General features: G+C 37.6%; 1 protein-coding gene across 2 annotated transcripts in view; it reads right to left on the bottom strand.

The window, feature by feature from the left end:
• Window positions 1-21173, bottom strand: part of GHR (growth hormone receptor) — a 299645-nt gene extending 278472 nt beyond the window's left edge. Inside the window, exon 1 of one of the 2 annotated variants that reach the window (XM_003759913.4) lies at window positions 21123-21173. The gene's annotated coding sequence lies outside the window, so the exon portion shown is untranslated. The remainder of the gene's footprint in view (window positions 1-21122) is intronic. The other variant, XM_031964598.1, reaches the window with a different exon arrangement.
• Window positions 21174-24264: the final 3091 nt, after the last annotated feature.

Genomic DNA, 24264 nt, shown 5'->3' with positions numbered 1-24264 from the left:
ATTGGGGGTGTTTATTGGATTGGATTGGGAGAAGCAAAAAAGGATTTATTTTCAAGTACCTGTCAAGTAGAAGAGGCAGGGCTTGTTCTGTTTGGTCCCATGGAACAGAATCAAGAGGTAGACCTTGCAAAGAGGCAAGAGGTGGACCTTGCAAAAAAGCAAGAAGTGAACTTTGCAAAGAGGCAAGAGGTGGACCTTGCAAAGAGGCAAGAGGTGGACCTTGAAAAGAGGCAAGAAGTGGACCTTGCAAAGAAGCAAGAGGTGCACCTTGCAAAGAGACAAATGGAAGCTTGGCGAAAACTTCCTAACCATCCGAATGTACTGTGCTGCCTCTGCAAGCAGGAGGCTTCCCCCTCCTTGGAGGTCATCAAGCAGAGGCTGGACACCACTGATCCGGGAGACCGGGTATGTGTTATGGTAGATGACAGGGGAAATTACTTATGCTTCTCAAACTCTCATTCTGAGCCCCTGCCTCCCTTCCTTCCCCACTTTGTTTTGCAGACGAAGACACAGGCACAGAAAAGAAAAGAGGTTTGTTCTCGGATCTCACAGTTATCAGAAGCAGAGTCTGGAATGAAGCCCAGTTCTTTTTTCCTCAAGTAGAAAACACCATCTAAATACTTTGCCTACAAAAGCAAAATGGCAAATGCCACTATTCTGCCGGTAAGCAGATATTCTGGAGGGATGCCCTGGCACATGGAGCTCATAAAAGGTATATCAAATCATTATAAATTGATGCAGAAATGCAGGTTCTTCCATCTTTGGTGATTCTCCAATTTTATTGAATCAAGGGGTTAGCAGACAACATTTAGTTAATGGGCTAGCTAGGAATCGGGGCAATAAATGTTCCATCAAAGAAGGGATTCAACATTGTACAAAAATAGTGTCAGGAAATATAGTCAGCCCATAATAAGCATGTCACATGTAGAATTTATAACTTGAGCATTTATATATCCATAACACTGTTGATACCAATTTTATAAATCACTTAGGAAGAAGCAGCATTATTTATAAATCTACTATTCATAAAGCCCATATCTTCTCCTATGTGAAGCTTCTCTTCTAGAAATAGAAAATGAAAGGACAATTCTACTAGTGTCAGACCCATTACCACTATTAATTGTGGTATTGCCAGTAGATTTTCAACTGATCTGAATGCTTGACAACATTAAAAGGGTAGCTAGGTAGTGCAATGGAACCAAGCCTAGAGTCCAGAATACTGAGTTCAATTCTAATCTTACTTTGTCACTCAGGGCAAGTCATTTAACCTGTTTGCCTCAGTTTCCTAATCTGTAAAATGGGGACAATAATAGCATCTACTTTCTAGAGTTATTGTGAGGATCAAATGAAATAAAAATTGTAAAGCATTAGTACTTTGGCATATGGTAAGTGTAATATAAAATAAGCCATTAATATTACTACTTACTGCTTAAATGAGCTGTATTTTTTCCTGCCTAGAACTGGGAAGAAAGAGCATCTTGCTTAAATGGCTACCTACATTCTGAGTTTTTCCCCAAAGATGGAGAGGTTTGGTTTTCAAAAATAGGTATCAGACTGCCACATTTCCATCTCAATGGAATTGATAATAAACAGCAAGCATCCTTGTTTCCTGAGAAGATAATGGCAAAATCCTTTCTTTGCCAAACAACAAGGCTTAAAAATTTTCATTACAGAAAATGTTATGTGGGTTGGCTGCAGAGTATATAGAAAGTCACTCACATATTCGCATACACACACAGACATACACCCTCCCCCCATTTTGAAAACAGCATAGTATAAGATAAAGAACACTGGCTGTAGGGAGTCAGAGGAAGCAGTTTCAAATTCCAGCTCCACCACTTATTATCCGGATAATCATTGGAAATTTGCTTAACCTCCAAAAGCCTCAGTTTCCTCATATGTAAAATTAAGGGTTTAGATTAGATCATCCCTGAGGTCCCTTCCTGCTTAAAATTTATGATCCCTTTGAGTTATGGAATAAGTTGTATGCTGCCAAAATGCTGCCAACACTTTCTTTTGAGCCTTAAACAATGGTTTCATGGATTATCCATCTGTACATTGGTGATTATAGCTCTTCTCTGCAGAGCCCTCGGTATTTGTGGCTCTGACTTTTCATTTTATGTTGGTTTGACCTAAAATGAATTTCTTTCCCATCTGTAGATAACAAAGACATCTCTAGCTATGTGATGCAGGGTCATGAAATGCATATAAAACATGGCACTGGCTTTCTGGAAAGATCAACTCTGGGCCACATGGTTCTCATATCTAAAAAATTATTTAAAGAAAATGGTGCCAGACGTCCATCAGTTCAGGAAAGGCTAAAAACAACTTGATATGATTAAGATGGAATACTACTGTGCTGTAAGACATGATGAGCAAGTTGAATTTTAGCAAAGTGTAGAAAAAACTTGCATGAAACAGCAAAGAGTGAAATAAGCAGAATAAAGAAAAAGCTTTGTACAAGAGCAGCAATGTTATTCAGAAATAATTGTGAATGACTAAGTTATTCTGAATATTGTAAATACTCAGATCAATTACAAAGGACTTATGAAGAAAAATGCTATTTACCTGCATAGAAAGAACTGATAAATAGAAGCATGCATAGTATGGTTTATGTTCATCCATCCATCCATCCACCCATCTATCTATCCATTCATCTATCCATCTATCTATCTATCTATCTATCTGTTTCTCTATCTATAGTAGCTTTCTCTGGTGTAGGGTGGAGAGGGAGGGAAAAAACAGTTTAGAACTTAAAATGTAATAAAAAATAAATTAAATTAAAAAAATGATACCACAAATTCCTTTGGCATCAGTTATTAGTTTGTTTAGCATTCCTCATTCTCCCCACAAAATTCTTCAAATCTGCTCTAAATCTCTCCTGTTACAATGAAAGCTTTCTCCATTTCATAGTCCCTGTTGACAAACAAAACCATCGCTACCATCTTTCATCCATTTTCACTAAAAACCATAGCCATGGAAGCAAATTAGGATCACAACAGTATGGTATAGTGAGCATGCACCAAATAGATTCATGCCAAAATAATCAAAAAAGTTCTGAGAGGATGTAGGCAGTTCTTTGACCATGGTGTAAGAGACAGCAGGTATTCTCTGGTACAGACAGGTGAGCCTCAATAATTGGGCAAGAGAGGGCCATGAGGAAGAAGAGGGCTTTTACAATGATGGACATGAAAAATGAGAGTCTGTAGTATATATGTGAGTGTGCAAATGTGCATGTGTGTATGTGGGTAATGAGGGTAGAATGAACCCTTTGCCAGGTGAGCACTAAGAAATTTCATAGCCAACACAGAATCTATGGGACTAGATCTACCTGAGGATTTACAATAGTGATGATCAAGGTAAGAACTTGATTTGTTCATTCTCTGAGTTGTATAAGAGCTGTGACTGAATCACTGGGAACAGAAAAGAATTAACATTCATTGGAAGATATCCTATGGTCCTTTGGTGATTGGGCTCAGATATAAATTCCTCTTTTTTGATTTTTACATATTGTTTAATAAGTCTGGAATAGTCTACTCAAATTATGAAATCAGAAAGACCTTAACTGTGTAATCTTAGGCAAGTAATTTAAACTCTGTTCCATCTCAGTTTCCTCATCTTTAAAATAGAGGTAATAATAGCACCTACATCCCAGGTTTGTAGTGAAATTCAAAGGAGATAATAATTGTGATAATAATTGCTTAGCACTGCAGAAACGTAAGCATTATATAAATATATAAGCTATTATTATCAATGTAAATTATTATCCTAATTCTAAATTAATCCTAAAAACAAAATATACACACTGATTATCCTGTATCCACTGAAAAACTTGTAAAATGTAGAATATAAAGTCTTCCTGTGGGAGAGAGCCTTCCTAAACTCATGACACATAAAGGTTCACTTATGTCTTAATATCATGGAAACGGTGCTTCTCTCCTTCATGAAATTTCTATTTTGGAGAAGTCTGAAAGGTTAGGAGAATCAGAGATATCTATGATCTGGCTAGTTATGAGAGGTCATTCTGAAGTTTTCTATCCAGAATGAATTCTCTGCAGGAGCCAGTACAAGTAAAACCAACCGTCATTGCTTCAGGAAATGATAATCTACTTGTGGAGACAGAGCTTAAAAAAAAAAGGAGAAAGCAACAAAGAATTCACATTTATTGTTGAGAAGCAAATAGGTAGCATAATGCTTTCCTCAATAAATATATCTTGAATGATAATTAGTTCATTAAGACTGAGTTTGAGGGTTAGCTTTTTGAGTTAACTTTTCTGAGTCTAACTTTCCCCTTCTGTAAAAACAGACATGAAAATATTTACATTAATTTATTTATTAAAATGCAAGAAGACAATAATAAATTAGTAGGATGAACACTGGGTTTTGAATCAAAAGAATGAGATTCAAATCTTGGGTCACTGAGTGATTTTGGGTAAACTATTACCTTTTCTAGGCTTCTTATATACTCCATTGCATATATTATATAATAAGCCATATAATATATGGCTTCCTCATCTGTAATGTGAGGGGGGGGCTGACTAAATTATATATAATGCCCTTTTCAGCTCTAACCTACTACAAAATCTTTAATTATTATTATCAGATTAAAAGTTCAGTAAAAGTTCAGGGAAGGGAGTGATAACTAAAGAATAGAATAATCAGGAACAGCTCCATGGAGGAAATGGACTTGATCTAGATCTGAATGACTTTGAGCTATATTACTGCTATTACAAAGCTAAGTAGTAGAGTGGATAGAGCATCAAGGCTAGATTCAGGAGAAGCTGAATTCAAATCAGACCTTTGATACTTGATGGCTATGTGACATTAGGGAAGGAACTTAACCTGTAGTTTGCCTAAGTTTCCTCAAATGTAAAATGGCAATTTTTCTGGTCCTTAAGTGAAAAAAAGCACATTTTTTTCCCCTTGATCTGTGAAGGCCCAGGGGAAAAAAGGCTGAAGTAGATTTGAAAAGTTCAAGAAAAAAAATTTATAATTAAATTTTATTCATTTATAAATAAATTTATTTATAAATTTTATCTTGGAAAGGCAATCAGGGATAAGTGACTTGCCCAAAAACATACAGCTCCTCCTTTGCAACTTTAGCACTATGCCTGCCACATAGTAGATGCTATGTAACTGCTTGTTCTCTCCTTTCCTATTGTAATGCTGTCAATTTACAAGAATTGTAATGGTCTAATAGTGTAGATAATTTTATCTAAAAATCCATCTGTTGAAATCATTCTGTGGTTGAAAAGGTTACTATATATTAATCTTAGTTGTAAATATTTCATTTTCCATAAAGCAATATTTTTAATTTATTTGTTAGCTGGATGCACAACTATTCTCCAAGGTAAGGAATTTCCTAACTGGGGAAGCTGTGGCTGGCAAATCTCTTAAACTCAGAATTTCCAAGCTTCAGTGGGCTATGAAATTTTGAATCCACACTATGTTCATTCAGCACCAATATGATGAGCTCTGAAGAGGCTGAGCCCAGCAGGTTACCTAAGGAGGGATGAACCTGCTCTGACTGTTAGCAGAGCAGTCAAAATTCCCACTCTTACCAGTAGTGGGATGGAGAGAGCCAATCTGATAGAAAGAGAGAAAGGGAGAGAGAGAGAGAGAGAGAGAGAGAGAGAGAGAGAGAGAGAGAGCACGCACTGGGATGGATGGATGCTTAGATAGATTTTTTATTAATGCTTGTTGGATGGAGATATACAGTCTTCTAGATAAGTAGATAGATAAAATTTTATTAATGTCTTTTTCTTTTAATATTAGTGTTTTTGTTTTTATTAAAGCCTGTTAGATGGAAAGAACCACTCTTCTAGTCTGTAGATGGACAGATAAATTTTTATTAGTATTTTTGCTTTAAATGAGCCAGCCAGTCATACTGTTAAATAAAAATTATTCTTTAAAAAAGAGCAAGAAATTTTTAAAAAATTTAAAAATCAATACATCAAAAAAGCTAACATTACATACAATGTTGCATACCTGTAAACCTCTCTACCTCCATACTTAAATCCAGAATTTTTACATTTTTCAAGAAACATTTTTAATAAAATATGAAGGGCAGCTAGGTGGTATAGTGGGAAGAGAACCAGCCCTAAAGTCAGGAGAACCTGAGTTCAAATCTGTTCTAAGACATTTGATACTTACTAGCTGTATGTTTTTGGGCAAGTCACTTATCCCTGATTGCCTTCCCAAGATAAAATTTATAAATAAATTTATTTATAAATGAATAAAATTTAATTATAAATTTTCTTCTTGAACTTTTCAAATCTACTTCAGCCTTTTTTCCCCTGGGCCTTCACAGCTCTAGGAAAAAAAAAATGTGCTTTTTTTCACTTAAGAACCAGAAGCCTGACTTTACAGATCTAGCAGTAGCTTAACAAGTGGGACTCTTCAAGTTCATGGACAGCCCAGTTATTTGGAGCCTAACTACTCCTCTTTACCTAGCTTAATGTCTGAAGAACTGAGGTGAAATCAGTGAAATCACGGATCTGATCCCTATTATTGTTATTTGCACATACATACTTATATGTATTCAAGTATATATTTCTTTTTTATGTATATGTGAGCACGCAAGTATTTGCATATATAAATGCCCTTTGCCTACAGTTGAATTACAGTTAAAAGGAGACATTGTATGACTGCAATATAAACCATTTGAAAGCCTTCCACTAGATTCAGTTAAGTTCAGTAATTACATGGTCTTCAAGTCCATTAATCAGTCCCTACTATGTACACAGCACTGTGCTAATCACCAGAGATAGAAAGTTCTGCTTCCTCCAAACCAGCACTCTCAAAAGGTTTACTAACCTGTGTTTACTCACAACAAGACAAACTCTTGGGAGATACAAAATTTAGATAGCATTAATTCTCCACCCTCATGGACCTTACAATATAGCAGAAGGAATATGATTCTTAATTATATAAGAAAACAAACCAACTTCAACACTTTAAAGATGATAGAACACATGGACATTTAAATTGGGTCTAGTTCTGAGGCTGACACACCAATACCAATTCTAATGCCCTCTGGAAATAAATTGTCACCTCCCTCCATCTTCTCAGAGATATGCTCCTTTACTGAAAGACTGCAGTTTTTTGAAGCTCTGTGAGTTCATAAGCTTAAGCTCCAGTGATATAAATCAAAGTCCAAGTCATTTATTAAACTGAAAATAGCCATAAAATAAGAGTTAACATCAATTTGTCAAGTAAAGCAAGCTAAGAAATGAATTGCCCTGTTAGCCTGGAAGACCCTTTTGAATAGCTGAGCAAATTCTCAAGGGAAAAGGTTAAAATTATTGCTGTGTTTCATTTCCTTCTTTAAATCATGTGAAGTACAAGGCATGTTTTTTTTTTGACAGTTTTAGATTATGAGTAATAATTTAACAAGCTTTATAAATGAATGTTTCCCAGCTTTTCACAAAAGTTTTTTTTTTCTCTCTAACTGTAAACAGGCTATCTGTACTAATATAATTGGTACTTTTTTCATTAGATGATAGATTTAAAACACACTTTTTTTGTATAGGAAGAGGACAAAACAACAAAATCCTAGAGGTATTTAATGCTAAATTGGCAATTTAAAATTCTGCATTAAAATGGTATTTTTGCCTATAGCTTATTAGTTATATGGTTCACTACTTCTCCAAATCCCTTGTTGTACAAGAGTCTGAAAATTTAAGATTAAATAAAATTGATATAATTCATAAAAATTAATTATTGATTTTTATGGTGGTAGCTGTTTCCAACTTAGGATTTCCACAACTAATATGTAACTCAGAACCTTAAAGAGTTGTGTGGTTAGTGTGATGTTAAGTTTGCTCATAGTGATACATTTAGTACTTATTAATGGCAAGTCTTTGAATTTAGATCTTCCAGGGTCCAGTGCTGGCAGTACTTTACCTTCTAGATGCTTTTGTACGTCAACTGAATGATTACAATAGGAATAAACAAAATGCTAGATACCATCAGCACTTCCAATGCAAAACAGAAATGATAGTAGAAATATCAGTCAACAAACAATTATTGAACACTGACCATGTGTAAGGCACACAGAAGTTTAACACTGTGTAGTAAGTAGATGCATGACAGTAGGTAAAATATAGTCCCTGACCCTCATGGAGCTTCTTGCCAAATAGATCTGAAAGTCCATAAAACCAAAGAAATAAAAAAGTTAGTTGTCAAGTCTTGGAAATTCAGATATATTCCTACTGCAAAAATAAGAAAGGAGTCATTTGAGTCTAAGGGTCATAAACTGAATGGACCAACAAATTTAAAAATCTACCTGTCTTTAATTAAAAGTGCATTAAAGACCCAAATTCATGCTATCCTAATCAATAAAATAAAAAGGCTCTGGGATGCACACATTTCCTGAGTAGTAATTTTCATTTCTGGAACTTTGCAGTTTTGTACAAGGATCATGTCACAGTTAATCTGTAAGTGTGCCTTCAGAAAGAAATCTCATTTCTATGTGATTGTTCCTTTGCAACTCTTTAAAAGACAGAGCTGCTTTTGAACCAATAACTCATATTTTGCCCAGAGATTATTTGTATTAATTAATACATATGAATGCTAGATTTCCAACAATTTTAATATAAAATAAACTAAAATTGAAATTGCTTAGTTTGAGGATATAATTAGAACTCAAAAGTATTTTGGCAGAATTAGCCTGATGTTTCTTGACTTTACCTGTCTTTCAAGTTAATTCAGTTCAGGTTAATATGATTCCTGACAACTAGAAGAAGACTATGAGAAATATAGTAATAACTACAATATCTGAGGTGGGATTATTGTGAGAGGAGAAAAGAGGAGCAAAATAATGACTTTGTCAGATAAAAAGGGGAATTGGTCTTTATCAAGTTGGGAGATCAGGGAAGGCATCAAAGAGAAGGTAGAACTTTAAAGATAATAATTCAGTCAGTCAATTAAACACTGATTAAGTACCTATTATGTCTAAGGGCTAAGGATACAAAAAAGGCAAAAGATCACCCCTTCTCTCAAGAAGTCCCCATCTAATAGGAAAGACAACATGAAATCAACAATTTTAGTTAACAATTCAGTACAAAATTAACAATTAAGTACAACTAAGATTATATACTCAAAGGAGGGAAGGTCCCAGCATTAAAAGTTTCTTTTAGAAGATAAGATTTTAATTGAGAAATGAAGGAAGCCAGAAAAGCCAGGAGACATATATGAAAAGGGAGAGCATTCTAGCATGGGGGACAGTCACTGAAAATATCCAGAGACAGGAGACAGAGTGTCTTGTTTAAGGAACAGCAAGGAGGCCAGTCTTACCCAGACAAAGAGAGGGAGGGAGGAAGGACATTCCAGGTGCAGAAAAGGCTGTGAGCTCAGGACTGGAGACAGGGAAGCATTTTCAGAGGACAGAGAAATTTGGTTGGGTTAGAGTACAGAGTAGAAGGAGGGGGAGGGAGATTAGTATGATTCAAGACTGGAAAAGTAGAGCATAACTCCAAAGATAGTGATTCCACCCAGATGTGATACAGACGTTCGGAAAGCTTATTAAGATGGTCCAGTTTCTATGCATCTGGGAATCTTTGACATTTAAGACTCGTTGGGTACTACTGTTAATGTATCACAAGGTTGGATATAGGATCTAATATCAGGACCATCATGTACCAGATTGTTCCTTATTAGATTACAGTGCGTGACTTAATTTTGGAAAGGTCTTCAAGGATGGATGGGGCATAAAGTTTCAATTCAATCACAGTGTAATACATACAGATGTATTGGGAAGTAGGATTTTAAATTAAGATATTAAACATCTATTCATTGGTAAGCCTTATATAGGTAACAGTTGTAAAGTGAGCAGGATGATTGAGAGAACCAGACACCAGTTCCTGTGTGTACTAGTTGAAGGAATATTTAGCCAAGAGAAGAAAAAGATCGAGCTAGAAATGTTAGCTAGTCTAGCATGTTAGACCATCCACATTAAAATATATACTTTTTGAAGGCAAGGACTGGTTTGTTTTTGTTTGTTTATTTGTTTGTTTTTGTTTTTTGCCTTTCTATGTATCTCCAGAGCTTTGTACAGTGCATGGTACATAACATGTGTTTGGTAAATGTTTGTTGACTTTTTTATTGACTGTGGTAAAAAAATAGGGATTAAACCTCTTCTGAGTGATTCAAGAAGTCAGAACCAGGAGCAATGAGTAGAATTTCAGAGGTAAATTTAGGCTAAATATGAAGAAAAACTTCCTTCCAATTTGGGCTACCCAAGAGAGTGGAATGGGCCACTTTGAAAGACAGTAAGTAGGAGGTCTTTCAGTAGAGACTGTATGAGCACCTATTTGAAATATTATCAAAGGGGTTCTTAGTTGAAGTACATATTGGATTAAATGACTCCTGCATTACTTTCCAACCCTTAGATCTGGTGATTCTCTGACTTCCAAAACAAATATAGTAAATTAGTAGCAAAGCTAGAACCCAGTTTTCATAGCTGCTAGTTTAGTATTCTTCCTTGGCAAACATTGTTCCAATAAGTGGGAAGTTTAGGATTTAAGCTTTATTTCTTTTCTAATAAAAAGTTAAGGTAATGTGCTTTTAGTGTCTCTCAAATGACAGATGGTAACTTCTATGAGAAACATCTGTTCTTAGGAACGTTTTTTTTATTATTTAATTTAAAATTCATATTTAATGAGCTACTGAAAAGTCTCTGGTATATTTTCCATTTCTGATTCATTAATAACCTAAGTCATCAATGGGTAGACACATTAGCAAGAATTCACAAACAGGAAATGAACATTTTGAAAGCAGTGTAATTATGAAGTAAGGCTACTAAGTTCAGGAGGGGCATAAAAACACTTCAGAGACATACTGAGGAACTAAATGTAGTTTACTGGCAAAAGGCAAGGGGAAATTGATCAGTAATCAGAAATGAAATGTACTTTTTTTCTAGCAAAAGTTTTGGTCTAGGAGAGTATTAGAAATAATGTCAGGAAGGGACAGCTAGTTGGTGTAGCAGATAGAGCACCAGCCCTGAAGTTAGGTGGACCCGAGTTCAAATGTGACCTCAGGCACTTATGCTTCCTGGCTGTGTGAACCCAGGCAAGTCACTTAACCCCCAATTGCCTCAGAAAAAAAATTAGAGACAGGTACTTACTATTTGTCACAATCCCAAAGCAAAGGCTAATCTGTGCTATGCAGTATTGGAAAATCGTAATTTCAGTCTTTTCACTCACAACAGTGGACACAGATAACTATTACTGTTAACTGTTTAATCTTCAAACAGGAAGGACAAAATTATCTGTATTTTGTGAACTTTTGATTATCACTGATAGATATCTGGGCAAATTAGCAGAAGAAGACACATAAGATAATAAAAAATTAGACCAAAGCATAATTGCATGAAGTTGGATGTAAAAAGCCATGATGGTGCCTAAGGCAAAAGGGATCCATGGTGCTTCATAGATGGATGTGGCTGCCATGAAATTTTCAGTGTCACTTAGCAGCAGGACTTGTATGAAGGAGCCAAGAAAAACTCTAGATTTGAAATTCAGGATTGATAAAAATATGGAAACTATATTAGAAGAAAATGCTCTATTTTAAAGCCATAAACAAGCAAATCATATATTTATTAAATGAAAATTGGCCTATCACACAGAGAAGAAGGATTGGAAGAACCTAGTGATTTTTTTTTATTGAAAGTTCCATATGAGCTAACAGAATAATATCTGTATATCTATATATTTATATCTATAGCACTACATATACAGCACTATCTATATGTCTATATAGCACTGAAAAGTTTATAAGATGCTTTACTATATTATCTCATTTGATCCTCCCTTTAATCCTCTGAGGTAAATAGTTGTTCAGTCATTTCTGATGTCTGATTCGGATTCAAGAAGTTCTAGATCCAAAACTAGCAGTTTGATGGTCTGGTTAATTTTATAGGCTAGTATCAATTACAGCCCTAGCTTGGCTGCTCAGAATCATTATCTAATGGGCTCTAAAGGGTTTTACTGATGATGTCATTAGTTCTCACTATCTGAGTCAGTAATCAAAAAAGAATATCCCAATTTTACACATGTGGAAACAGAAAGGCAGCATATTAAAAGCTATACAGGTTTAGTGATTAGCATCACAATGTGTCATTAGTGGAGTGAGAAATGGAATCTTTGCTGATGTCTCATTAGAAATGCAAAACATTCTCAAATGATGCCATTTCCAGAAGAAATTTCTACATACTTATAAAGTCCTCCCACAGGGTCACTGCTGGAAAGTGGGCCAATGACCATGAACTGTCACTCCAATTCTTGCCCGTATTAGCTATTACATTTTCTAAATATCAAGATTCTCATTTTTAAAACGTGGATAATAATTTTTGCACTTCTCTCTTCCCAAGATTCTTGAGAAGAAAGTATTTTGTTCAATCTTAAAACTCTGTAAGAATATGATCTGTTATTACTATAACAATAGCAAAAGAAAATATATGATTTATTATTCCAGTTCCTCTCTTTTGCACTTCTTGTTCTCCACTCTTCATATTTTTCCTACTTCAACTTTTCTCGTTCTCCTTCATCATCCCTGTTTATCCTGTGATATAAAAAATATCTATCTAGAGAGATGCATCAGTCATTCAGAAAAAGAATACTCAATAAGCATTTATTTTGTAAATGTCTCCTAGGAAGAGAAGGTGCTATATCTACTAAAATTATTTAAGTCCTGACTTTTCATTATATCTCTCCTTCTAAGCAGATTGAAAAGACAAGGTAATTCCTAGGCTATCCATCATCTTTCTGTAAATGAACAAGGTCAATACCTGCCATCTCCTTTCAGGTTCCACATGGGGTTTGTCCATACTCCTCCACATCTCCCAAACACCCTTTGGCACATCTTTTATTCTGCTCTATTTGCCTACTTATAGACCTGAGATAGGAAGGATATCACTCATGTTGTATCAGGCATGTTAACACATGAATTTTAGAGCTGGAAGAGACTATTTAGATCAGTGAATTCAACCCTCTTATTTTAAAGGTGGGAAAACTAAGGTCAAAGGAGTGATTTGATCCAAAGGCAGGATTCAAATCCAAGCATTCCTGACTCCAGGTGTGTAGCACCTCCATATCAGCAATTCTCAAAGTGTTGCAGGGAGCACTGAAGTTCCTTGAGACTCTCCCAAAATCAGTTTCATAATAATTTTAAGACATTCTGATTTTTAGTTATTTACAGGGATAGGACTAGAATGCAGGCCTCCAAACTCCCCAGTCCAGAATTCTCTCTCACTTTGTATCAATGTACAAAATTTGTAAATATTTAAACAATATTTATTAATAAACAATTATTATTATTATACATTGCCAAGCACTGTGCCAAATGCTTTTACAAATATCTCATTTGTTCCTCACAACTTCCCTGCAAGGTAGGTGATATTATTATCCTCACTTTACAGATGAGGAAACAGGCAAAGTTATAAAATTCTTTCTCTGATGCATACTAAACTGTGCGGCTCAGAGAAAGTCATTTACACCTCTCCCCTTTCCCCTACTGGAGCCCACATTCCTTATCTACAAAATGAACTGGTTGTACTTATGGCCTTCAAAGTCCCTAGGAGCTTGAAATCAGTGATCATATAGGCCTTTATTAAGACAGGATACAAAATGTCTGAATGAAAATAAATAGCTAAAACATATACGGAAAAGAATGAAATTTTGTCAAGGGTCCCTAACCTTCCTCTTGTTGGATATCAAGTAGCTGAATCCACACAGCAGCTATCTGTTAGCTCTGTATTATCTCATTTAATTTGATTTCTTGATGATAGGTAATGTAGACATTTTAAGCTCTGATTTAGAGATAAGAAAATTTAAAACAAGAAAAGTTAACTTGTTCAAGATCACACAGCTAATAAGTGATAGCACTAGGAATGAAACTAAGTTCTTCTAACTTCCAGTTTGAAGAAATCTCCTAAAGAAATTGTATTAACTGGGGATATTAAAAGTAAGTCTGGTGGTAATTTTAAAGAGCCAAAAAAAAAAAAAAAATCCAGAACAGCAATTTCTGACAAGAACTCTGTCTCCTTGTAAAGTGTCGACCAAAGCAATTTTCTGATTTGTGGTTTCATTTTATATTAGTTGAATTAAATTTTCCCAAGAGGGAGGACTGGAAAAAATTAGCCCAATTTGCTATCTTCTTCTCTATTCCTTTTCCTGCCATCATTGTGGGGATGCTGTTAATGAGCCTTCTAATATCCCATCTCTACCAATGGAGTCACATCTTAGATTTCATTAGAATAATCTTAACTCCAAAATCCTCAACTCTGAAAATCATTTTTAAACCACAATCTATTTTCTCTGGATATGGGGTGTTTAGGAAAAACCAGCACCTCTGTGTGAGGGCCTGCTGAAACCTTTTCAGGCCTGCACATCAATCTTTGGAACTCATCTTTTATCCAACTCTCATTTGTGGCTACAAAAAATTGCAGCCCATGATCAGTGGCTATAACCTGGTAAAACAATCTAAGCAGACAGAATAAACCAGGTGGAGGGTAACTGATAAGTCTCATACCCAACAGAGAGTTAGGGGGGGTATAACTACCTCAAGTATAGAAGGGTCCTCCCTATCCCCATCCATGGAATGGGGAAGTGAGTAGAGTTTGTTCCAATGGCCAGAAAAGCTTTTGTAGTGGACCCTGTAGAACATTTAGAGATAGGACAGAAATCAAAGATCCACTGCAGACTTTGCCATCTCCAGTCATCCTGACTTTTGTTTTGCCTCTGAACTTTAATGACTCAGGAAGAGAGAATGAGGCTAACAATTTTGCACAATTCTGCCTCATTTAATTTCAATTCATGTACAAGTCAGGACATCACATCATGATATAAGTGGCCCTCTTTGACAACAAAATACAAACAAAATCAATATATGTTTTTTCTTTCTCACTCTGTCCATTCATATTCTTGGGATAACAGAATCATGTATATCATATTTTTTATTCTAAACTTAACAGTTTATACTGCAACATTGTAAAGACAAACACAATTGTGAAAGACTTAAGTATCAATGACACCAAATAATATGGGCTTTCCATATAATGTTATGGAAGATCCTGCTTAGACATAAATCCATATATAGTTAAAACTACACCCCTCCTTCAACAGGAATCTTGAATTTTGGTTCAATCCCTTAATAGTTCAATTGTTCTATGGGTTCTTAGTAGTTCAAAAAGTATGGTCCTCCAACTTTTTCAGCTTGTACGATCCCAAACCTGGAGTTGACTCCATCCCTTGCTGGGAGCCTAACAGATCTCAATCAGACACTGTTGTTTTGTGTTAGTAGTAGTCTTCCTGAAAGACCCCAGGTGCACTGATTCTGAAATGCTGCTCTGGCCTTTTCTTGTCCTGTGACTTCTACATGGTTCAGGACTGGTCTTGTTGCTGGTGTAGCTATTACCTGCTCTTGGTATGCCTTGCCTTCTACCTTCTACCTTCCTCACCTTGCCTTTGTTTAAGCTTCTACAGGATTCTGCCAGTCTGCGTGTGTGTGTATGTGTGTGGGGGTAATCTTTGACTAGATGGAAATTATAGCTATTTCTCTTTGTTTTTCTTGATCATTAAATTGACTTTGTGTTGAGTTGACCACTATCTGTGGGTAATTTGGGCTCCTTTAGGTCATAATAAAAACCATCTTCCCACATTCAATATCAGCTACTTGTTGAATTTAATTGAGCCCCTTAATTTTTCCATGTTTTTCCAATCTATTAAATCTATTCTGGTCCCATTTCCCACCCTCCCTTCTAATTCTATAATTACCCATTTCAATGATGGCTTCTTCTCTTTGATTCCCTTACCAATGAATATTCCTTATTTACACCTTTTTAACCTTCAGATTTGTACAATTCCTAGCGTTTGTCTCTTTTACACCTACTCCTAAGTGACTCAAAGGACTAGAGAAAAGAACAAAATCAGATTGACTGGGTCCATTCAAAATTAAGCTTAATCAACCTTGACTGGTCTGTTATTGCTCCTTAGCAATTATTCATCTCTTAATTGTTCCTCTGTTACATTTTATACAAAGCTCGCCCCAGATCATCTCTTCTATCCTGAAAGACTTCATTCCCAGTTCCTCTCCCTTACCTTCACAATCAGCTAAGGATCTGAATTTATTGAAATTATTCAACTCTCTTCTTAATTTTTTTTCCCAACTCTAAAACTCTCCATATCCTTAATTTATAAAATTATAGGACAGGACTGGGTGACCCCTTAAGTCTCTTCATTCTCAAATGCAGAGAACATCCTACAAAATTAAGCTAATACACTTTAAAGACCAAATTAGTTGTGTATTTCAAGAGGTATAAAACATGTCACCTGCACTGCTCTGGCAATACTCCAAGGTGGAACCAGAATCAGATTAAAAGCAACTGAGAAATATTTAGCAAAATAAATAAAAATACAATAGAATATAGATAATGTCAATATGTGGTTTTCTAAGTCAATGTAAAACCCACAGGAATGCTTATTTATGGCTTAGTGGTTTTATTTCTATTTGATCTGGCACCACTGGTGTAGATGATTATTATAGAAATAGAGGAAATGATCAGGGATGATCAAATTACTTCCAATGGTCACTCACAAGGTCAGTATTTCCAAGAAGAAGATAGGATTTGAGGTTGCTCTTGAAAAAATTGATAGGTCTAAGAAATAATGTATATATGACTCGGAAAGATAACAAACCTAAGTTTAGGTAGAGAGTCTTTGTTAGTACCTATGGCCAAACAGCTTTAGAATTTAAACCATTTTGTGATGTCCCTCCCAACTTAGTAACATGGACAACAAGATGGGTAGTCTATTGCTGGGACTGTTCTGTTGCTAGCCCCACATTCAACCTTTCAACCCGGTAAGATCTGCCAGAGCTTGTTCTCTCAGGCATAGCCCTTAAGAAGTCAGGGCCAACTCTGATAAGTATAAGGTCACAGTTTCACACTTACATTGAGGATAAAGCATCAGAGTAGAATTTAACTCAAAATAACTCACATTTATAAAGAACTCAAAACTTTGCAAAGCACTTTGCAAACAGCAATTTTGTGTGATGGATTGAACAAGTATTTTTATAGATTATAGGAAACTAAGTCTCAGAGTCTTGCTCAGGGACCTAAAGTAGAAGAATTTGTAAAATAGAATTGGGAAGCATTTTGCATTTTGACTCCCCGAATAATGTTCTCTCCATTCTACCTCACTACCTCTCATTCTAGATGAGGAAAACTTAAGATAAGTAGAAAATAAGATTCTGCTGTCAAATTTCACTAATATCAAATGGGGTGTGAAGTTCCTACCGAAAACCTGTTAGCAGCCCACATTGGTTCATCAAGAATGTGCCCATCAGACTTTTTTTATGTTTGCATTTTCCTATCCTCTTTGCCTCAAGAGCAAAATGAGTTGTTAACTTAATCAGACATGTCCCATATGTATTATATGGACCCTCTTCCTTTTACCTCCACTGGAGCCAGAATGTGGTTGTCTCCAGAATGAAAATAGAAGGCAATCTTTCCCTACTTATTGATTGATTCTGAAAATTTAAATTCAGAAAACCAAGAGTGTTTACTTAAATTATATGTAGGGACTGTTTCAAATTTTCTATTTGTTCTGAACATTCAATTTTGATTTTCCTGGCCTTTAATATGTCATACAACTGCTGTCTTTTAAAGTTAATCTTCATTGACAAAAGGCAATGAAGCAGACATGGGCTGTAAGTAAAAGTAATTTCACCTGCACATTCACAGAAGGATTCTAAGTATTGCAGAGATGTTTTGAAGTTTGTTATAACCACCTTATGATTATAAAGAAAAATAAATAAGGGATAAAAACCCATTTGATATAGAATTTAACTAAGTATTCATTGTCCTGGAACTCCTCTACATGTACACACACAGTCATACACATACACTCTAACTCTTGTATGAAAGAATGCTTCATACTGCTGAAAAAATGCCAGACACATGGATATATTACCTTGTGTACATAACTAATATGGTGTAAAGATTTGAATATTAGCAAACTTCAATTCCTACCATTAAAAAATTAGAAGAGGACCTGTAACTGTTAAAAGCTCATGAATACACCATTTAGAAATTAATAAGCACCATGGAAAATATGTCCTTGTAAATTTTAACTTAAAGCTGCCCAGAGGTAGCTAGGAGTTATAGTGGATAGAATGCTGAGCCAGGGGACAAAAAGATCTAAATTCAAACTTTTCTTAGCTATGTGACCCCCAGACAAAATCTGCCTCAGTTTCCTTATGTGTTAAATAAGGATGATAATAGAACTCATTTCCCTGGATTGTTGTGATATTATATTTTTAAAATGCTATATAATTCCAGCAATTATTATGAAAAAAAACTAAAAGGCTATCATGAGAAAAAAAACTTATATGAAAAGAAGAAAAAAAGATCATTCCACAGTGGAGCAATAAATATGAAAATATTAAGGGGGTAATTGGTGAAACTTTCACTGAGAGAGCAGACATAGAAAATATTATTTAAGCCTATTTAATAAAAAAAAAAAAAACTTCAAGATCTTGCTGCCCTGCATTCTCATTATATCTTTTAGATTTATCTTTACATTAACAATGCTAACAGGCAAATAGCCAGCAGGGCTTGCCGAGCTGGACCAACTTCAGGAATTGTTTCCATGCTGGGGCGCTTCCTGCGCTTGGCACAGGCCAACTGCCACTGTGGCTCCATTTATTACATTATGCTATAAACATTATGTCCTGAGCTAACAAGATACTCAACATGACAGTCCAATAGGTTACCGAGTACAGTAAACATCTGTTCACCAGGCACCAGAGCTATGACTGAGATAGGTTGTAGCGAATATCAATTTTAAGTGGTTTATGCCGTGGATTCTTTTTTTTTTTTTAAGTAATAAAAAAAAATCCAATCCCAAACTCTGACTGAGACAAATATTTGCACGTCAGAGCTATGCTCTCTTTAAAAAACACACATACATACTTAGGTGCTGTCTTTTTGTGTTTACAGTGTCTCATCTCCCATCCTCCTCAGTTCAATGTTTGCTTTTAGAACACTTCAGGAGACTAATGATCGAATAATTTCGATGTATAGATTTACTCTGAAGAAAAGTTGAACGTTGAGTCACCTATTCTCCTAGTAATATTAGTTTTTTTTTTTCAAGGTGGCAATAGGAGGAGAAAACTTCTTGGCTACAAACTACAGTATGTCTCACAGACTTTTACACTAAAGCAAATCTTGAATGATGAATAGACAACTAGAGACGTCCGTCTCTCTTCCCCAGGTCAAGTCTTCCCCCGCCTCATAGAGCAGACACACCATCCTCCACTCATCCAAATAGCAAATGAATGAAGTACAGAACAGCATCCTGCCCAATCCTTTTATTTCAGTAGTTTGCTTTTTTTCAGTTTTCTTTCTCAGAGACCCTGTGTTATACTATCAGGGACTGGTGGAAACATCAGTGATCCTCTGCAAACGCTTCAGGGTTAGAGAAGCAGTTTCCCATAACAGCAGAGCCCAACCAATGCCTACGACCCCCGGGCGGTATGCCTGAGGGTCTTTTAAGACCTAAGTTTTAAAGGTAAACAAACCCCCTCTAACGAACTGGTGAGGTGGCAGACCTGGTATTCCCTCAATTTCAGAGATTCACCTCAGGCTAGCACTACGACTCTCATTTGGGGCTGTATTCACCCTTCGGCGGGGTTCTTTTTCGGAGAAAAGGGGGTCACTTCTTAGGGTAAGGCTGCCGCTTGTAAATGCAGAATAGCGTACAGCTAGGTTCCAGTCCCTGGGCGGCAGGGGAGCTCCCTTTTTAAAAGACCACGAAGGTTTACCCCTAAGGCAACTTCCACAATTCCCCCACCCTCCCGCCTCCCGTTACCTTTCCTCAGTCTCGTCCACTGTAGAGACATAAACAACCCTCCCACCTCCACCGCCACCACCACCTCCCAAGGCCTCCGCCTACCCCCACAGTACGCTCTCTGAGCTAAGGGACACTCCTACACGCTGTGCTTGCCCTCCTGTACACCGACACACATACATAGCACGTACAGCCGTGCAAGCACACAAAACCATCACCACCGCCTCCACCGAACCAAACCCAACCAAACCCAACCCAGGCAGCCGCGGTTCTAGCAACAGTTTTCAATGTGGTGTATAAGAAGGGTCTTCCACCCAGACAGCGCGCCCCACGCCCTCTGCCTCCCTCCCAAGCCCCAGCCATTGAACAGCCGGGAGTCCCTAAGACCAGGCACCCGCTGGCACTCCAGACCGCCTCTGTTAGCTCTGGCTGTCAAAACTTTGAGGTCGTTTCAAAACCGCAGATTAGTGAGGGGCCACTAGTGAGGAAGCTGCTGCAGCCCCGATTTCCATGCCAATCCCACCCAGTCAAACCGAGTTTACTTCTCCAGTCTCCCAAAGGGGTAAAAAGCGCAACAACATTTAAAAATATAGCATTAAGGATCGAGGAAAGGCTGCACACATTAGGAAAGGCAAAGTCTGGAGAAGGAGTCCCATTGTTCCCTGATCCTTTTCCACCATCCAGCCACCTCTCTGGACACACAACTCCAGCTGGAGTTTCTGCCCGAGTGGGCAGAGGATGTCAAATCCAAATACAGAGAAAAGAAGAGATGGGAGGAGAGAGAGAGAGAGAGAGAGAGAGAGAGAGAGAGAGAGAGAGAGAAACTCACAGAAAAAAGTTTAAAGACACCCACAAAACTGTTTCCAAAATAAGTCCTTCCATACACACCCCTCAATAAGACACCCCCACCTTCCTGCGCTTAAACAAATTTAGTCCTATTATCCTCACTCCCCAAACTCTCTTTTCTAAAAGAAAAAGAAAAAAAAAAGTCTAGTCCAAAAGACAGACAGACAGAAACACACACGCACGCACGCACACGTCCATGGTATGGATCAGATTACAACAACCTACCAGCGGAAAACAACTTCTTGGGGAGGAAGCGCAAACCATCGGTGCTCTACCCCCACCTCTAGGCACCAGTGTATTTGCGGATAAATCTGAAACCTCCAGCACCCCAAATAAACCTCCTCCCGCCCGCCCCCAACGCCGAGCTCCAGCCCAGAGTTGGGAAGTGACCCCCTCGCCCGCGGATCTGCCCACCACCAGGGCCACTACCTTGGAGCCGAGCCTCGTAGCAGAGCGAGCAGAGGGTCTCTCTTCTCGCTGCGGCTGGTTGCGCCCGGGCGCCCCAGGGGGGTCCCCGCTGCCGGGGCGCTCAGCAGCAGCCACAGCTGCCACCGCTGCTGCTGCAGCAGCCGCCGCCGCCGCCGCTGCCGCCGCCGCCGCCGCCGCCGCCGCCTCTACCTCCTCCCCTTCCCATGGCTGCGCCCCGCTTGGCAGCTCTCGGGCTGTCAGGCTTCGGGAAAGGAGGGGTGGAGAGGGGGGCGGGGTAAAGGGGTTGGGAGGGAGGGCACGGGAGGGGTGGGAACCAGGGAAAGGGAGAGGCGCTTTTTTGCTGGGGTGAGGGGCGGCGAGAGGGGGGGGCGGGCCGAAGATCGCGTTGAGACCGGGACAGAGCGGCACGCTCCGGCGTCTAGGCTCGGGACGGGAGGGGAGGGAGAACTCCAGCCAAAGGAGGAGCGAGGGCAGCTGGTAGGAGATGGACTGGGGAGGAGGCGAGAGCCGCCCGGGGAGCGAATTCCTGGGAGCTCAGATTGCTGCCTTTGCCTGCGAGGAGTTGGAGTTGGTGCGTGTCACTTTCATCTGGACTACTCGGCTCCTCCTAGAGGAAAACACTGGCTGGTGCAGGACACTTCCTTCCTCTGGGGAGGCCCACCCCTACTCCCGAAAAGAAAACAGGGTCCGAACGATAACTCCAGTAAATAAACAAATGCCTGCGCTGGCCGGCCGGAGAGCGCCGAAGGCAGCTCTCCTCATGGGCTGGAAAGAGAAATTCCGGAGGGAAGTCTTTTAAAAGGCCCAACTCCTCCGGACGGCTACTACTGAGCAACATGGAGCCAGCTTGGAAAGCACCCCCGGCCACCTGAGTTATGGGACTATGGAGCCAGTCTCTTCGCCAGTCTGAGCCTCCAGTGCCTCTTGGACAAAGCGGGCGCAACCCTGTAATATATCACGGGGCTCCTGTGAGCTGTGCATTATGTTTGGGTGCATGCATATAATAAGTAGGTAGGATGAGATTGCAAAAGTGGTGAGTATTTTCAGAGTTCTCCTGTAGATGTATCTGTACGTCCGTATTCACGTAGTTTTATATGTATATGCAGATATACACGTGTGCACACACACGGTTCTGTTGGTGTGTGCATCCTCATGGGGTATATGCATGTTTGCGTATATGTGTGTATATGTGTACATATGGATCATGTCTGAGAGAGGTATAGTGCATATATGGGTGTGTATGTATACATATATACCCACTTAGATACATGTGTATGTCTAGTGTATGTATATATATATATCATACATCTGAGAGGTATATTGCATATATGGGTGTGTAGGTATATATGTGTGTTTATATATATAGTACATGTAGATATATCATATATTGGAGAGGTATTTTGCATATATGGGTATATAAGTATAAGTATAAGTGTATGTGTATATATACACACACACACACATACACACACATACCCCTAAATTTTTGTTTGTATGTGTGTGTGTGTGTGTGTGTGTGTGTGTGTGTATAAAATCTGAGATATATTGCATATATGGGTTTAGAGGTATAGGTGTATGTATAAACCTATATATGCAATATATATATATATATATATACATACACATATACACATACACTCATATATACCAGATATATGTTTGTATGTATATATATCATACTTGACAGATATGTTGCATATATGGGTGTATAGGTATACATATATGCATGCTTAGATATATGTGTGTACATATATATATATAGTATATATGTATATATATGTGTGTGTGTATGTGTATATATATCTGAGAGGTTTTTGTATATATAGGTATAAGTTTATATATATATATATATATACACACATCTATACAGATACATATAGACATATCTAGATATCTGTGTATATATACATATGTAGATAGTCAAATGCACATAGTATGTGTATATATGCACAGGTACATGCGTGTATGCATATATGTAGGCATTTCTATATGTGTGGCTATGTATATACACAGGTACATGGGTATATATACTATATAGCTATATGTATGTATGTCTATGTATGTGTGCATATACACACACAAATGGCAGCTAGATAGCATAGTAGTTGGAATCAGGAAGACTTATCTTTGTAAGTTCAAATCTTTGTAAAACACTTCCTAGCTAGTGATTCTGGGCAAGTCATTTAACCCTGTTTGCCTCAGTTTCCTCCTCTGTAAAATGAGCTACAGGAAAAAAAAAAGGCTAACTCTTCCAATATCTCTGTCAAGAAGACCCCAAATGGAGTCATAGAGTTGGACACAAACTACTAAACCACAAAAAAGTTATGTGTGAATATGGACATAGACAGTTGGGGGGAGGTAGGGAGGGGCAAGCAAAGGTTTCTCTAGGTGCCCAGAGGTCTCAGATTAAGCACCAGATCAGGAGATTTTCATCTTTCTTCCAATCCTTTCTGCTTTCAAGTGGAGGATTTGGGGGTGGAGGGCAGAGGAAGGAAGTGAAAGAGAGTAGCCAAGCAGGGAGCTGAGAGAGAGCTCATTACGGTCAATAAAGATAGCCTAGATTGTTTTTTGGAATGATGATTTTTTTTCAGAATTTTTTTATGTAAAGTCAAATTTTTATAATGCAAATAAAGCCAGAGCTGTTTGTATATATGTGTGCATAGGAATAGCGATGCATATGTATGCATTTAAGCAGACCTCTTTACATATATGTGTTTTTGCATAAGCATACATATGCACACTGCATGTAGGTAGAGATAGAGAATGTATTTATATATATATGTATATATATATATATAATATATTGAGAGAGAGATGTGCCTATATATATGCACAGGTGTATATACACATGTTTATGTATCTGTGCACACATATATGGAAGCTAGATAACATAGAGAGAGGACTGGTTGGAATTAAGAAGTCTTATCTTCCTGATCCACACACACACACACACACATGACATGTATATCTATGCATATACACACATATGTGTATATAACATGTACACATATATTCATGAATGTTTGCCTATTTACTATGCATATAGCTATGTATAAATATTTGTATATGTATAATGTATAAATATATACATATGTGAATGTATACATAGATTCCTGTACATATGTACACAAACAACCATGCA

The sequence above is a fragment of the Sarcophilus harrisii genome, chromosome 1 (assembly GCF_902635505.1).
Source record: "Sarcophilus harrisii chromosome 1, mSarHar1.11, whole genome shotgun sequence".
NCBI classification, from domain to species: Eukaryota; Metazoa; Chordata; class Mammalia; order Dasyuromorphia; family Dasyuridae; genus Sarcophilus; species Sarcophilus harrisii.
The sequence above is the reverse complement of the archived record's forward strand: the minus strand, read 5'-3'. Positions and strand labels throughout refer to the sequence as shown.